This window comes from Mixophyes fleayi, chromosome 4 (assembly GCF_038048845.1).
Source record: "Mixophyes fleayi isolate aMixFle1 chromosome 4, aMixFle1.hap1, whole genome shotgun sequence".
Taxonomy (NCBI): Eukaryota; Metazoa; Chordata; class Amphibia; order Anura; family Limnodynastidae; genus Mixophyes; species Mixophyes fleayi.
Window position 1 is genome coordinate 279,184,528 of NC_134405.1, and position 16,886 is coordinate 279,201,413.

At 43.0% G+C, this 16,886-nt stretch overlaps 1 long non-coding RNA gene across 2 annotated transcripts; it reads right to left on the reverse strand.

The window, feature by feature from the left end:
- Positions 1 to 9,922: 9,922 nt before the first annotated feature.
- On the reverse strand, positions 9,923 to 16,144 carry LOC142152787 (uncharacterized). Of its 2 annotated transcripts, XR_012691394.1 has the most exons (3): positions 15,402 to 16,140; positions 13,474 to 13,718; positions 9,923 to 12,765 (listed from the first exon to the last, which is right to left on the reverse strand). It is a non-coding gene; the product is annotated as an uncharacterized LOC142152787 (long non-coding RNA). The 2 variants fall into 2 exon arrangements; XR_012691395.1 differs by lacking the exon at positions 13,474 to 13,718 and having other exon boundaries at positions 9,923 to 12,751; positions 15,402 to 16,144.
- Between the last annotated feature and the right edge of the window lie 742 nt (positions 16,145 to 16,886).

The following is a 16,886-nucleotide window of genomic DNA, read 5'->3' on the forward strand; positions in this document are numbered from 1 at the left end:
TACTCCGTTCCTGTAGTTGCTATTACTCTCAGTGCTTCAGCACCTCTGCCTGGTTTGTGACTACTGACCGCTGCTTCTCATCTGTTGGCCGGATACTTGTCAGCCACATCTGTGGCAAACCTGCCTCCCGCTCTACACTGTAGTGACCTTTGCTTCTCACCTGTTGGCCGGATACTTCTCAGCCACATCCATGGTAAACCTGCCTACCGCTGTACACTGTAGTGACCGCTACTTCTCACCTGTTGTGTGGATACTTCTTAGCCATATCCGTGGTAAAGCCTGCCTCCCGCTGAACGCTGTAGTGATTGCTGCTTCTCATCTTTTGGCCGGATACTTCTCAGCCACATCCGTGGTAAACCTGTCTCCCGCTGTACACTGTAGTGACCGCTGCATCTCACCTGTTGGCCAGATACTTCTCAGCCACATCCGTGGTAAAACCTGCCTCCCACTGAACACTGTAGTGACCGCTGCTTCTCACCTGTTGGCCGGATACTTCTCAGCCACATCCGTGGTAAACTTGCCTCCCGCTGTATACTGTAGAGACCACTGCTTCTCACCTGTTGGCTGGACACTTTCTAGCCCCATCCGTGGTAAACCTGTCTCTTGTTGAGTTTCGTGTACCATCGTCTCTCTGTCTACTAACTGGTTATCTCTCAACCTCATCGGTGGTTAACCTACCTCTGGCTGATATCCATAGCCGGCGCTATAGCTCACCTGTTGGGCAGGCACCTCTTAGCCACATCTGTGATAACCTTGCCTCCGGCTGATCGTTCCAAAGCATCTGTTATATTTCTTCTCCTGGCCGGACAGCTGTTAGCTACAATTGCCATCCATACCTGCTCTCCTGTACATTCTCGCATATCTACTAGTTACCTACTGCTATATCTAAGCTGTATTCTGTTGATCTGCTGCACTCTCTTGAGGGTAGCGACCTGCGCAGTGTCACCGCAAAAACCCAAACCCTCTTGAGGGGGTCCCTGGAGAAGACCAGCCGCTGCGTTAAGAATCCGCGCCTCGAGAGTAGTGATAACAACTAGCAGAACTCTTGGTCATAAACTCTAGTGACTGTGATACCTCCCTACTGGGCTGACAACAGCAACCTGTCATCCATTCAAGATAATAAGATTCATCTTTGAAAGTAATTCCATTTGCATGTCGTGAAATACCTCTGAGCATGCACTAGTATGGGACTTACACCAAAAACACACAGCTGCTTATGACAAGTACAGTAAGGTATATGCAGTCGATTTAAGTCCTGGCATAGAAGTGTACTTCTTTTCAGACGTTAGGTTTGCACCTGCTCCAAGGCAGGTGTAACTTACAGACAATAGTGATTACCAAACACAGCATTGCCTCTCACAAGCTAATGTTATGATTGATTAATCATCTGCACACCTGACTTCACTCATCTCATGAAACTGTGGACACGCTGGCCGCATGGAACGGCCAGCAGCCAAACGCAGCTCCCGGCCGTGAGCCAATCACGGCTCCCGGCCGGGATGACGTCATCGGCGGGCGACCCGCCGAGGGATATAGGAAGCGCCCACGTGGTGGGAGGGCAGTGCGGTGGTCAGCAGAGTTAGAGTGGACAGGATCCAGGAGAGCAGCGGGAGAAGCAGCAGCCGCATCCGCAGGGGTAACCAGAGAGCCATCCGGAGTAGCACCAGGACCAGCAGCAGCAGCGGATATCGCCAGCAGTGAGTCCGGGCGGCCAGCGCTAGGAGGACCGAAGCGGAGCTACGCGGAAGTCGCTGGTGGAGGATCCAGACCAGGTAAGACCCCAGTGGGGACCACCTCTTCCGGGCCCACGCCCGCATTCTATCACTCTCTCTTCACCCGGGCCTAAGGCCTTCTCCCTTCGGGCATTAGGTCCGCCCTCCAACTAGGTAACCCGCAGTAAGGGAATATAGCTAAGCTGCGTGTCCCCTTCTAGGACCTAGGTCCCCTCAGGCCTTCTAAGGTAGGAGCTTGGCTTCCCCCCCAGGCCACTAGGCCCTAGATCCCCTCAGGCCTTAGGAGGTAGGAGCTTGGCTTCCCCCCTTCCCCCCCCCCTTGCTCAGTACCCTCTTTTCGGTAGAGTACGGTAGGACCTTCCACGTGGTGTACCTGTTAGTTTGATATTTGATATTGTATTGTTGTGTTGGGGGAATTGTACACTGCATTGATATTGTATTGTTGTGTTGGGGGAATTGTACACTGTTGTGTTCGGGAGGGCACGGTGAAGTAGGTGGTGCCTCCGTCCGTGCACCGGCCCGTGGGTTGTAGGAGTGTGTTGTGTTCTTTCCGTAGGGGTCGGAAGGCGGTGTGTCGGGATTGATCGCGGGGTGGCGCTTGACTCGTCCCCTGGCCGTGCGTACGGCCTGGAAGGGGCAATTGGGGTGAGTCTCGTACCACTCCAGGGAGACGGACTGCGTAGGGTCTCCCAAGCCGGTAAGTACTGTCTACCCCCTTCCCTTCCCCCTTCCGTGTAGACTCGAAGTAGGACGGGCCCTTGGGTGGCGGTGTGGCACGACTCCTTCGCGGGCTGAGGGAGATCAGGATTTCCCTCGGCGCCTTGGGAGTGGTGTAACACAGCCCTTCTGAGTTCCGGGGGCGGTCAGGGAGTTCCGCGGTTCCACTGGGGCAGTGCAGCCCTGCCCCTGTGAGTTCCGGGGTCTGTCACGGTCGTCCACGGCTCCATTGGGGTGTCTGGTCTGGGCTCCGGCAAGGTTGCCTGGCGGTCCCAGAGCAGATGGTGTCTCGGGTGGCAAGACGGAGTCCGCCCGCAGGCCGGCAGGATACTGACGGTTCCGGGTGGGGACTGTGATACCACGAGGCACACTGCCGGCAGAGTGAGTCTTGTTCCTACGGTCGGGTGGCCCTCCCCAGTGGTGAGTAGGGAGTTCGGGCGAGAACGTTCTCTACCCCGAACTCTTGTAGCCCGCGTGGCTTGGCCAGAATAAAATGGGGAGTCGCCAAGCGGGGTTGAGTAACCCTTGGTTCCGGGGTGACATTCCGGACATTCATGCCTCTGTTCCTCTCACATTACAGGAGGACCGTGATCGTCGCCGAAGTCTCCACCACTTGACGGGCCCCACCCATAGCGACCCTCGGGATCAGGTGAGAACCTTTCCTCTCGTTTTAGGGGACTCTCCGAGGCGTTCCTCGGGAGTGCCGCTCTCACAAAACAACACTATATAAGATCATGGCAGGGGAACAACATTGTGCCATTTCATTTAAAAAACAAAAGAGAACAAAATGCTAACTGCGTACTAGAAAAAGGTAGGTGAAACATTTTACATATGCGTATCAGTAGCAATTAAAATAATTGATTCTATTTTTTCAAAAGCATATGTTAGCAAGTGCGCATGTTTTCCATCCTCTTTCTGACCCTTACAAATCATTTGCAGACATTTGCATTGCAATATATTTATAGATCTATATAGATACTTGCATACATAAGCATTTCTATTTAATTTTTTAAAAAATGTTATGATTCTTTATACATAGTTACATATAATATTAATGCAGTTTTGTTTCTAATTTAAATTTGTTTTTTAAAACTAAAATTAAACACTTTAATATACTCAATTGTAAATATTTTTTCTTAAAAATTTTTTAAACACAGAACCTTAAAAAGAGTATATTACTAAACCAGCAGTTATTTGTCAAACTCTGAAAACCAGAGTCTCCAGAATCTCAGCTTTATCTTGCAATCCATGTATAATTTCAAAGGGGACACAAAATTCTACAATGCATAAGGTAGTTTTCGTATTTTTTCCCCTCATAGTGGGAGTTGCGCCAAGTCTTGCTCAAGGTGGTGCTATGGACTTTCCAGTTGCACATACTTCAATTTATACATCTGCCACTAGATGAGGAGTCCCTTGTGACCATAAATTGGTAGATAGCCACCATAGTCGGCTTTCTACATGTTATAGGGCAGTTGAAAGTACGCATATAGCCCTCATCCCATCAGTTGTAAAAGCATCTGTGACGTGACCAGGCTACACTGCCAAGATAACATCTTCCACCGGCCCGTCAATTCACAGGGTTACATGCAGTGGTGGAATTCAGCTGGTTCTCACCGATTCACCAGAACCGGTACCTAATTTTAGGCTCGGTTTGGCAAACCGGTAACTACAGGCTCAGTCCACACATTTTGTTGTTGGAGGGAGCAGGCTCCTTAAAAAAAAAACAACTCACCGGTTCCCTGTGTTGGCACTTATCCTCCCTGCTCCGTCCGCACTGAATGTCGGGCAGGACGTTGCGCCCGACATTCAGTGCGGAGCAGAGTAGGGAGGAGGAGTGCTGCAGAGAGGAGTCGAAGGCAAGCAAAAAGACAGAAGACAAGCAGAGAAGAAAAGAGAAGAAAGAAGCCGATAGAAAAGGTAAGCGAAGAAACAGAAGCAAAGGCAGCAATGCAGAGTGTGAAGGGGGAGCAAAGGCAGCATGGCAGAGTGTTTAGAGGGGCAGCAAAGGCATCATGGCACAGGGTTTTGAGGGGCAGCAAATGCAGCATGGCACAGGGTTTTGAGGGGCAGCAAAGGCAGCATGGCACAGTGTTTTGAGGGGCAGCAAAGGCAGCATGGCACAGTGCTTTGAGGGGCAAAATTAACATAGTAACATAGTAACATAGTTGATGTGGTTGGAAAAAGAAACCAGTCCATCAAGTTCAACCTATTTTGGATCTCCTGCGATCCTGCACTTATATTTGAAATTGATCCAGAGTAAGCAACCGCCAATCTGTTTCAATTGTGAAATTCCCCGAGACCCAATATTGCAGTCCTATTTTTACCCTATATCCACTACTATCCTTCATTTTAATTAACGATCGTGTCCCTGGATACATTTTTCCGCTAAAAATTTGTCTAACCCTTTCTTAAACATATCTATTGAATCTGCCATCACAACCTTCCCTGGCAATGAATTCCATATCTTGACTGCCCTTACTGTAAAGAACCTCTTCTTTTGCTGGTTGTGAAATTTCCTCTCCTCTAACCTTAGGGGGTGACAGCGTGTCCCGTGTATAGTCCTTGGGCAAAGGCGGCATGGCACAGTGTTTTGGGGGGCAAAGTCAGCGTATCACAGTATTTTGAGGGGCAAAGGCAGCATGGCACAATGTTTTGGACGGCAAAGGTGGCATGGCACAGTGTTTTGAGGGAAAAAACACATTTATGTATACTTAAAATGGGCGTTAGGGCAGAGAACCGGTTGTTAATTTATTTGAATCCCACCACTGGTTACATGGACTGTCACCCAGGACCAGTTCTTACATTTCACCCAGAAGATAGGGGGAGGACTTATTGCAAACACATGGAGGAGTAAGAAGAAAGTGACAGGAAGTGAGGGACAACTAGAAGCAATGACACATACCAAAAGAGTGGAAGAGGGTAATTTCAGGAGGAACTGGGTGCTATCTAAGATCTGGAGGTGGGGAAAGCAAAGGATTACCCATTCCACAGGAGTGGCCCAGACATTGTGGTAGGGACACAGCATTGGAGCCATTGTAGAAGGCTGACTCATCTTCCCTCCCACTCCAACCCCTTGGTCCAGCACCAACCACTGTTTAAGCATGAAAGACCCAGTGGTTTGCCCGGGGAGAGGTGGTGATTGTTTTAGATTCCTTTGTAGACAAGAAGTGTTTTGGATTCATGAGCTAGAAAGTCTGTCCCCTAATGATTTAAATCCCATAATGGTTTAAATGAAACTGTAGATCTGAATGGTATATATATACATATATATATATATATATATATATATATATATATATATATATATATTCTTCATATATATTTTTAGTTAATGTTTTTTTATGTTATTTTGTTAGATTAATGAACTTTTGTTTCTTAGAAATTTTTTTGAATTTTTAGTAATTGTAATATTATTAGCTATATGTGTGTTCATCTTTTGTATTAATCTTAATTAATCTAATTTGCAGTATTCACTATGTTAGTAGATTTCATTAATTCATATAATGATCCTTGATTTATAGTATTTATACATGTAATATATACTTGGATATTTGTAGAACTGTATCTATCAACACCTATGTTTGACATGTTGAGTATGAGAGGTTTCATTCATGGGGTTAACAAAAGTCTGTAATTCTCCTTAGTTCCAAATTGTAGTGCTTTTTTTAACTCTGCCTATCAATCAGTTTATAGAGGTATGTTTTGTTCTATATAATTTAGGCAAAGTACCAGTTTTTAATTCATAACCCTCTGAAGAAGTTATACTTGCTATAGAAAGGCCTCAGTGATGTGCTACTCGGCTTACACGGCTTAAACAAACTGTCTGTGCGGAGATAACACTGTATGGGAAGTTTCACCAGTGATGATCTGGATTTATGATCATCACAACTAGATAAATCCTTGTCAGCTTTATATCTACTTGAAAATTTGCAAGATCTCTTTTGTATCATTATATCATTGCTGACACCCTTGCTGGGTCCATTCATATGGTGGTGGGGGAGCCTACGGTATTTAATACAGCTGTAAGTCATTCAAGTATTGAGTTACTCCATCTAACACAGCGGTTCCCAAACTGTGCGTCGCGGCTCCCAGGGGTGCCGCGGCGCTGTCACAGGGGTGCCGCGACCAGCCAGAGAAAAAAAACCAAAAAAATAAAACTTACCAATCCAGCATTCTCCTCTCTTCCGCAGCGCTCCCAACATTCAGTGACAAGCTGCGGGAGAGAGGATAATGCTGGGTCTCGGGCGCCGCGCGGATTGGTAAGTTTTTCGTTTTTTTTTTTGTTTCTCTGGCTGGTCGAGGCAGAGGGGACAGTGTGAGAGGAGGCAGCGTGAGAGAGGGCAGATGGGGCAGTGTGAGAGAGGGCAGAGTGAGAGTAGGCAGCATGAGAGAGGGCAGAGGGGGCAGTGTGAGATAGGGCAGCATGAGAGGGGGCAGTGTGAGAGCAGGCAGCGTGAGAGAGGGTAGAGGGGGCAGTGTGAGAGGAGGCAGCGTGAGAGAGAGGCCAGAGGGGGCAGTGTGAGAGGGGGCAGCATGACTGAATGCAGAGGGGGCAGCGTGACTGGAAGCAGAGGGGGCAGCGTGAGAGAGGGCAGAGGGGGCAGTGTGAGAAAGGACAGCGTGACTGGATGCAGAGGGGGCAGCGTAACTGGATGCAGGGGGGGCAGAGTGAGTGGATGCAGAGGGGCAGCGTGAGTGGATGCAGAGCGGGCAGTGTGACTGGATGCAGAGAGGGCAGAGTGACTGGATGCAGAGGGCGCAGAGTGACTGGATGCAGAGGGTGCAGAGTGACTGGATGCAGAGGGGGCAGCGTCACTGAATGCAGAGGGGGCAGAGTGACTGGATGCAGAGGGGGCAGCATGACTGGATGCAGAGGGTGCAGCGTGAGAGTGGGCAGAGGGGGCAGAGTGACTGGATGCAGAGGGGGCAGAGTGACTGGATGCAGAGGGGGCAGCGTGACTGGATGCAGAGGGGGCAGTGTGAGTGGGGGCAGAGTGACTGGATGCAGAGCTGGCAGAGTGACTGTATGCAGAGGGGGCAGTGTGACTGTATGCAGAGGGGGCAGTGTGATTGGATGCAGAGGGGGCAGCATGACTGGAGGCAGAGGGGGCAGAGTGTGTGGAGATGAAGGAGGTCACAGTGTGAGTTAGCTGTCAATTATTCTTTGACAGAAATATAATTGAAAAAAATATATAAAAATATTATTTTTCCTTGGATTTATGTGTATTATTTCTGCATACAACTAAATATGTATTTCTGTCCTGACCTAAATACTTATTACGTTTTTTTGACCCAACTACTTCTAAAACAGGACTGCTCAGTAACTATTTTGGAGTGGTGCCTTGAAAAAATTATGGAGACTCTAAGGGTGCCGCGAACCGCAAAAGTTTGGGAACCACTGATCTAACAGATAAGTGTGGACTTTATTTGTAATACATTGCAGCAAAGTTGATATTGGAGCTTTGATAAACAGTTTGTTATTTCTGTGTCATTTAACCATTGCAAATGTTTCCACACATATAATAACTATAACAATCAACTGTGGTGCGCAATATTGTTGCAATTCCTTTTTGAAGAGCATTGTGATTTTTTCAACAGCTGCTTTAGAATATATTACCAGTGTAAACTGATATTACATTTATCATATTTTAGCAGTTTGTTAATTGCTATAAGTGTTTAAGTAATATATTTGTTTTAGATATGTGTTTTTATTAAATATTTGATTTTTGGAAGGTGGACTTAATTTACTTATATAGTGTTAAGGGTTTATTCCTTAACACAGTTAATCTTTTTATCCAATATAGAGGCAGTCACTGGTTTAATTTATTTGTAGTGACTGTGTTAGAGTTTAGCTGCTGCTTTGATAATTACTTACGTACCTTGTGCGCCCATTATTTGTTTGTTGGAGATAAACCGGTCTCTTCAGTCGGAGACAATTTCTACCAAACAATTATGCAAGTGAAAATATTTCTTTAATGAAGATCTGAGCGAGGACGGGAGCACAGGGAAGGCCCACATGAAATAGGTAATTTTTGAGAACTGGTCATCCACCACCCAGATCATATTGAATTTCTTGCTAGAAGGAGGATCAGTTCTGTTTTGTTTTGGGAGGAAGATCAGTAATAAGGCCATGGAGATATGGGCCCAGGGTTTTACAGGTAATAGTTATGGTAAAAGAGGGCCACAAAGCATTTGGCGAGAAGTTTTGTGCTGAGCACAAGTATCAAAAGCAGTCACAAATTCTCTTACATCAGAGCAGAGAGTATGCCACTAATAACTTTTGGAGATGAGTTCTGTAGTCTTGAGTATTCCAGCATGAACCGGGAAATGGAATGAATAGAACCTGTGCAGAAGTTTTCTCTGAAGATTCAGTGGGACAAAAGTCCTCCCAGGAGGCATAGTTACCGAAGTAAAGGATAAGAATTTGGGGCTCATTGTCAAAGGCCAGAGAGAGGGCATCTGCCTTTTTGTTCTTGTGGCCAGGCTTAATGCTAATATGGAGGTCAAAGTAGGAGAAGAACAGTGACAAATGCCATGGATTTAGGCATTGAGCAGTTTGTAGGGATAAGTTTTCGTGGTCGGTGAAGATGGTGACGGGAAATCTGGAATCTTCTAAACGGTATCTCCACTCGGTATAGACAAAAAACAGGGATACTTTACACTCTCCAAACACATAAATTAATGCTGTACTAAGTACTTTTCTATATTAATAACAGGAAATGTTAGTTCCACATATTACAATATATGTTAAACTGACCAACTCACACCAAAGTCTTCCCATTCTGCTCAGTCCTAGCATGATCAAATGATATGCTTTTTTATCTGTGCTGAGGGCTTACCTGCACACAGCTTTTAAAGGCAATTCTTTTCCAAGCACTAGCAGCTATGGGATACCTGGGACTCACCTGACACAAGTTGGAATTGTTAAATCTAAAATTCTGACCCAAGTCAGCCTGTGGTGTCAAGTATATCTGGAAGCGCTTCAATCAGCTGGAGAGAATTGACACAGACCAAGTTCTGTATGCAAGGAATATTCTCTAGTTTATTGATACAAAGATACAGGTTTTTATAGGCTACTGAATAAATGAATCCTACGTCATATGCATACAATAGTTTATACCACTAGTTTATGAGAAGCGCTACTGATTAACTTTCTCACGTATTCTTGAGGTGTTTACTTTTCTCCCCCTTCTAAGGACAGATGAGCCTATTATTTCTTATCTCAAGGGGAGTTGGAGATATGCTATGTGCAACACCATGGATACAGCTCCCATACTACCAGCTGGATATGAAGCTCATTATTGTTTTCATAACTGGTTACATTCTTCAGGTGTTCTCTATTAGTTCAACTTCAAGGCCATAGGCTCACATATTGCAAAACTGCAAGTTAACAGAAAAATGAATAATCTCTTCTAGCAAATAATATTTCTATACAAGTTACAATAAAATGGCTGAACAAAGGCCTTATGAGGCCTTAACAAAAAATCATATTTAACATTTCCCATCTTTTATTCAATTTTCGACCCTTTCTCCTCCTACCTACCTAATCCTATCTATAGAACCACATTCTTAATAAGCAGGTACTTATACACATGTAGGAGGCCACATGCATAGAGTTGGTCCCCTTAGGAATCTGTCAACTCATCCCCCACTAATAAGCCTGTGATCCTCCCTGTCCTAACTTGATTTATGAGGAGATGCATTTTGGCAAATGTCCATGTCTAGAAAAGATGGTTTCTTAGAAGATGGTTTCTTAAAAGATGGTTTCTTAAAAGATAGTTAATGAGTCTATAGTAGTTCTGCAGGCCTTGCATGTCCTTTGTTCAATCTTTAGTAGTTTCTTGTTGCAAACTCTGCAGTTCTTTGGCTTTGCTAGTCCAAATAATTCATGACACTCATAGTCTGGTCAGGTTTCAGAAGTAATTTCTGTGATCATCAGAGGTTCGGGATTTTCAGTGGTTCCCTTTTTGGAGAGACAACAATCAAGTGTCAGTAACTTCTTAATCAGCCATATATTTAGTTTCATTATCACCTATACGATCAACAGGATTGCTAAACCATTTGCTACTAATGCCAATATTTCCAATATCCAACATGAATCATTACTGACAACTTTACCAATGAGGTTATGCATCTGCACAAAGACATTTTCAGAGTTTACTCTACTATGAGTGCAAATTGTTGAGCACTCCTTCCCATATGTTTCTCACAGTGGCATAGGCAATATGTCACTTAACTGTCTGTTTCATACTGGGTTAGGGAGGCCTTAATCCCTACTTCAGTCACAATTATTCTGGCAAGACATATCAATACAATGAGACAGTCATTTCTATTTATCAGAACAAGACTCCCCTGATTTGAAGACTTTGCAGTGTTATGCGTGAATCCAGGTGTCTCTTTCCTGTACTTTCACTGCCATGGGAGTCGTCAACAGGACTTGATAAGGACCCTTGTATCTGGGTTCAAGACTTCTCCTGATGTGCTTTCTCACGATCACCCAGCCCCCCAGGGTGCAGTTTATGGGTACCTGTATCAAAATTAGGGTTTGCAATGGAGGAGAATATTTGACCATGTATTTCAGTTAGTTGTTTCTATAATAAGGCAACATAATTCAACAAATCACTATATACATGGTGTAGTTGCTATGGAAAATAACAGCCTGTTCTGTTTGCTGTGCCAAACAATATCTCATATGGTGTTAAACCTGTGTCTTTCCTAGCAGTATTTTTTACTGAGTGCAGGTAAACATGAGATCCATGGCAGACCTGTTTCAGCCATTATTTTCTGCATTTTCAATTTCAGTGTACCATTAAGGCGCTCCATACATCCTGAACTTTGGGATCTGTAGGGGGTGTGATAGTTTCTGGAATCCTTGCCCCGTAAAGTGTATCCCTCTGTCACTTACAATGACCTCTGGTACACCATATCATCAGATTACCTCATTCGCAATTTTCTTGGCTAATGCTTTAGCATTTGCTTTTCTATACAGCCATGTCTCCAGCCAGTGACTAAAGAAGTTGACACAGACAAGCACATTCTCAAAGCCCGAGCATTTGGGAAGTTATAAAGTCTATCTGTATCCTCTTATAGGGATATTATGTCTGGGGTGTGCTTTTCCATAGGACAGACTTACTCGGGTTACTTTGTGCACAGACTAGGCATTCTGCCACTAACGACTGTGCTGCTTGGGCGAACCCTGGTACTATCCATAAGCTGCTAGTGAGTACAACCATAGCATCTTTTCCCAGATGCACTTTCTCGTGTGCTATATTGGCCATAATGGGATAAACTACTTTTGGCAGACACAAACGCTGACCTTTACACCACTCCTTGCACTTCTAGTGCTCCATGTATTGCCCAAGTCTTTTTCTTATTTTCTGTTGCTTGTCTTTCCATAAGTTGGAGTGTGCTCTGGTCAAACAGGGGTCAGGGGGTCACCATGTAAATAGACTCCCCTTGGGGTACTGGGGCTATGGCGGCTTCTCGTGCGGCCTGGTCTATTTCACTTAGCTTCGGGGGTAGTATCTCTGTGTGTGTCTTCATCTTCATCACTGTTTGGAGGACAGCTGGAATGCAGTGAACAATGCCCTGGTATGTTCATCATATTGACTGGTTTGCTTGCTGAACCCATAAGGTCCCTACTTTTCCATACAGGGCCATAATCATGCGCAATTACAAATGCATAACTTGAATCAGTGTAAATATTTACTCTTTGTCCTTTTGCATATATGCATGCAAGTGTCAGGGCCTTTAGTTCAGCTTCTTGTGCTGACATGTGACTCGGTAGAGTCTGTTGAATCACTATTTCTGTGTGTGTGGTTAGAGCACACCCTGTATACGGGACAGGATCTATGTGATAGTGTGAACCATCTACAAAAAGAGTGATGTCTGCATCTGGTAATGGTTTATCTTTAATGTGAGATAAAACTAGAGATTCTTGTTTCATTAGTTCTATGCAATCATGTTCAGAAAAATTTTGTTTGCATTTTTTTTTTTTTTCCTTTCTTTCTGTTCAAGCTGGAATGGAATTCCCCCAAATCCCTAGGGTAACCCCAATATATACAGGTACTTCTCCCATCTTTTGAAACTTGCTGCAATAAGGCAGCAGGATTCAACATTGTGCACTGCTTAAGTGTAACGTTACTGGGAGTAAGCAGTGCTACTTCATTAGGATAGGCTTCAGTAAGGAGCATGTGGAATCCAAGGACAAGGTTCTTGGTTTCTGAGTTCCACAAAGTTTACACTCATTAGATGGAGTGTACAGTACAACGGTTAAGACAGATGTGGTAACTTTAATTCTTCTGGAAGAGAAACACTTAGCTTAAATAACCTGTTAATAAGCCACATCATCAGTTCTATTAGTGTATATAATAATGTGTTGGGCCACAATACTCACAAACACATTCCTGCATTGGGTGTAAACCCCTGTAGTCATGGGTTGCTCTTTTCTTTATTTGGTTGGGTTAAACTTTCATATTAGAATTTTCTAATTATGTATAATGATCTATACATTACTATGGGCCTGAGTCTGGTTCTTCCAAACTTGGCTTTCCTTTCTAGTCTAGTACACATCTACAGCGCACAGCAAAGGAAAATAACGTGCAATCTATATTCCTCCTGCTAATATCAATGAACTCCCCTCTCTGGTCTCCCTTGGACCTTTAAAAAACTTAAAATACAGTTTACTCAGATTCCCCTTGTCTAAAGGTCTTAACATATATCTGTGAACATGAGAGGCTCTGGGGCCTCTTGTGCTTCCTTTTTTTTTTTCTTCTAATAAAAAAGGAAAGGGAGGAAGAAAATACACAGTGCGCTCGGCAAGTGTTATATGTCACTCATTTCACAATAGGAGGGAATGTCCTTTGTGCTGTATATCTTCATACTTAGTAAATCTGGCCGGTAACAAATGTTTTGCTTGTGCTTGGTTTCTGTCACAACGTACGATACCGTTAAGGTAACTGGGTGTCCTAGCACAATATCTATACTCTTTTCAAGCACTAAAGCAGAGTAGTATGCAAGTGACCTTAGCTTGCGACCATGTATTTGTGTCAGTACTCCTTGTACATGTGCACTGACTTCATAACAAAATAATGTGAAAGGCTTGTCATAATCTGGCAAAGCCAGTGCTGGCGCTGAAGTTATTTCAGCTTAAAATTGGTTAAACATTTGGTTCTGCTCAGAGGAGAGTATAAATGGCTTGCTATGATCCAGAAGTGCTAATGCAGGAGCACATACAATTGCTCTTAAAGTCTTAAATCTTTTTCATTTCTGTAAAAATATAGAATTCCCATCAATGCATTACCATACCCACAATAAAGAGAATTATTTACAGTATATGACAATTATAGCACAGTAAATAAGGGCAGTAAATGTCTTTACAAACACTGATTTACTCAAAACTGTAATGAGGATACAAATAAAAACCTTTTGCTTTCTGCACATACAGAAAAACCACCTAGTTCATGCATTTGCTATGCGAATAGCACATAAACTCTAATATCTCTTCCAAAACAAGGTAATCATTACTCAGAAGAGTTTACGTTATTTAAATCCTTCATTAGTTTATACTTATGTTTGTTGTGGTGCAAAGATGGTGCATTGGAAGTTAAATCAATGCAATCTGGATTGCCTAATGGGTCTTTGCAGCTGGAGACCTGTGAATAAAAAAACTTTTGCATAGAGATTAACATTTATTTACTAGGAATTACTGTAACTGTAACATGCGTGTATACTGTTATCAGGTAACCAGTGAACAGCTGCTAAAAGCTTAACTGTGACGCTATGCGTTCCATGCCTTGATTTCCTCAAAGGGGCAGTCCCTAATTTCACAAATAGAGAATGTCAAAGTGACGAGACCTGGGCGAGTGTTCAAAGCCACTCCTTTCTTATCATCTCTTAGTACAGCCCTTTTAAATGACACTAATTAAATTTCCGGGTTTAGAAACATTCAATCTGGAATCTTGGTTCCAAGTATTCAACCATTTTAAAAGCAGCACTGTCTCATAATTCAGAGTACTCTCGTTAGACACAATACATTGTGTCTGTAAATCATTCAACATTTTCTCAACAAAATCTCTCTCCCGTGACCAAATATTCACACATATTTCTAGATTCTGTGATTTTCGTGTTCAAAGTAAAAATATATTCACTTAAGTCTCGCTCACAGACGACATTTTATCTCGTAACATTTCTTTAAAGGCATAACAAACCCTCCTGATTTCTGAGAACATTCATCAGCGCCATTTTAACACAGATAAAAACAGCATGTAAGCTCACTCCCACAATTCTCAACTTCATTAAAGAGAAAGCTATATTTCTGAACTTCAGAAACAAAATTATTTTGTTCAAATACAGAAACGGCTTGTTGGATCCCAGCCAGCTTTGTTCTGACACTAGTACTTATAGTGATAATGTACATTATTTACAATCTTGTCCGTGCAATCGGACCAAACATTTTAAAACTTCTTTTGTATCTTTTTAAAAGCTTATCATTAAGCAATGAATGTACAACTTTTTCAACCTTGAAACATGTCTCTTGTAAAAAAACGGACAAGACAGACAAACATTGTGATTTAAAGTAAATCAAACATCTCCCTTATAGAGCACTAAGACAGAGAACAAACAATGTGAATTATCACGGATCTCTCTCACACGCAGTAAGACGGAGACAAAACTCACATACAGAGAAAGAAAACTTAACTGACATCTTCCAGCCTACTGCTGTGGAACTACAAGTCCCAGCATTACACTAAATACAAGTTAGCTTCAACATGTTATCATCAATCAGCACTCCGGACACATTTTTTTAATTTTACATACATTGTCAAAAAACAAAAAACAGTGTGCTTCTTATCTCAACACACTGAAATCATTTACACAGAATAAGGGAGGGGCACATTTCACTTATTCAGCTGCACAGGATCAAACATACATTTATAATATACAACCTACTTGATTCATTATTCAGCTTCCGATGCATTTAGCATATCCACATATATTTCGACTTTTCAGATCTCTTAACTTTCCTGTGCCACCTCAAACAATCTCTTGGGGTTTGATCTCAATACCCCTTTGTTCTTGTCACATTACCACTTGCAACACCTTTGTTTCTCCATCCACACATATCTTTGGCTATCCCCGCTTTCTTGAAAAATTCCCTGCAGACCTTCTACTCCCCCATTTCCTTTAGTCTTTGTGCATCATATCTATGAGGGAGCTGCTGTCATTTGTTTACTATCTATATTACTCGTATTGACAGTATTCTGTTGAGTCCAAATCGGGACTCTTATCTAGTTTCTGTGGGTTGTCCTTGCACTGGACGTCCCGTTCTGTGGACTCCTTGTACTGGATGTCCGTGCTAAATAGCTTCTTTGACAGTATCTGGGACGAAGGTCTTTTGGAAATCTCTCTTACACAATTTGGGCAGATTACAGAATCTCCCTTCTTTGATATACCTCTGGGGATGGTGTCTAAAATGTTCACTCAATGTTCAAAACAATAACTCTCTAAATCCCTCTATTCCATTACATGCTTCTTTGATCAATGTCTTATGTGACTTTTATGCTTTATACATCATACATAGGTACAAACACATGCACTCAAAATTCAATCATCTTTCAAAAATCTAATCAACAATACAATTACAGTAAACAAATTGGGTTAATACTGTATTATATTAATCAGATGATACTTGAGACTCACAAATTCGCGTGTCAGGTGCCTCAGACAGACATGAGGTGACCCAGACTAGGAAGACCAACGAGTAGAAATCTACTGACCGCGGATGTTGGGGTTCAATGTGCTGGGAAACCTCCGTTGTCTGTCTTGTAGCCTGCTGGACAGCGAATCTCTGTGGCGACCTCCAAGTTGTTAAATCTAAAATTCTGACCCAAGTCAGCCTGTGGTGTCAAGTATATCTGGAAGCGCTTCAATCAGCTGGAGAGAATTGACACAGACCAAGTTCTGTATGCAAGGAATATTCTCTAGTTTATTGATACAAAGATACAGGTTTTTATAGGCTACTGAATAAATGAATCCTACGTCATATGCATACAATAATTTATACCACTAGTTTATGAGAAGCGCTACTGATTAACTTTCTCACGTATTCTTGAGGTGTTTACTTTTCTCCCCCTTCTAAGGACAGATGAGCCTATTATTTCTTATCTCAAGGGGAGTTGGAGATATGCTATGTGCAACACCATGGATACAGCTCCCATACTACCAGCTGGATATGAAGCTCATTATTGTTTTCATAACTGGTTACATTCTTCAGGTGTTCTCTATTAGTTCAACTTCAAGGCCATAGGCTCACATATTGCAAAACTGCAAGTTAACAGAAAAATTAATAATCTCTTCTAGCAAATAATATTTCTATACAAGTTACAATAAAATGGCTGAACAAAGGCCTTATGAGGCCTTAACAAAAAATCATAT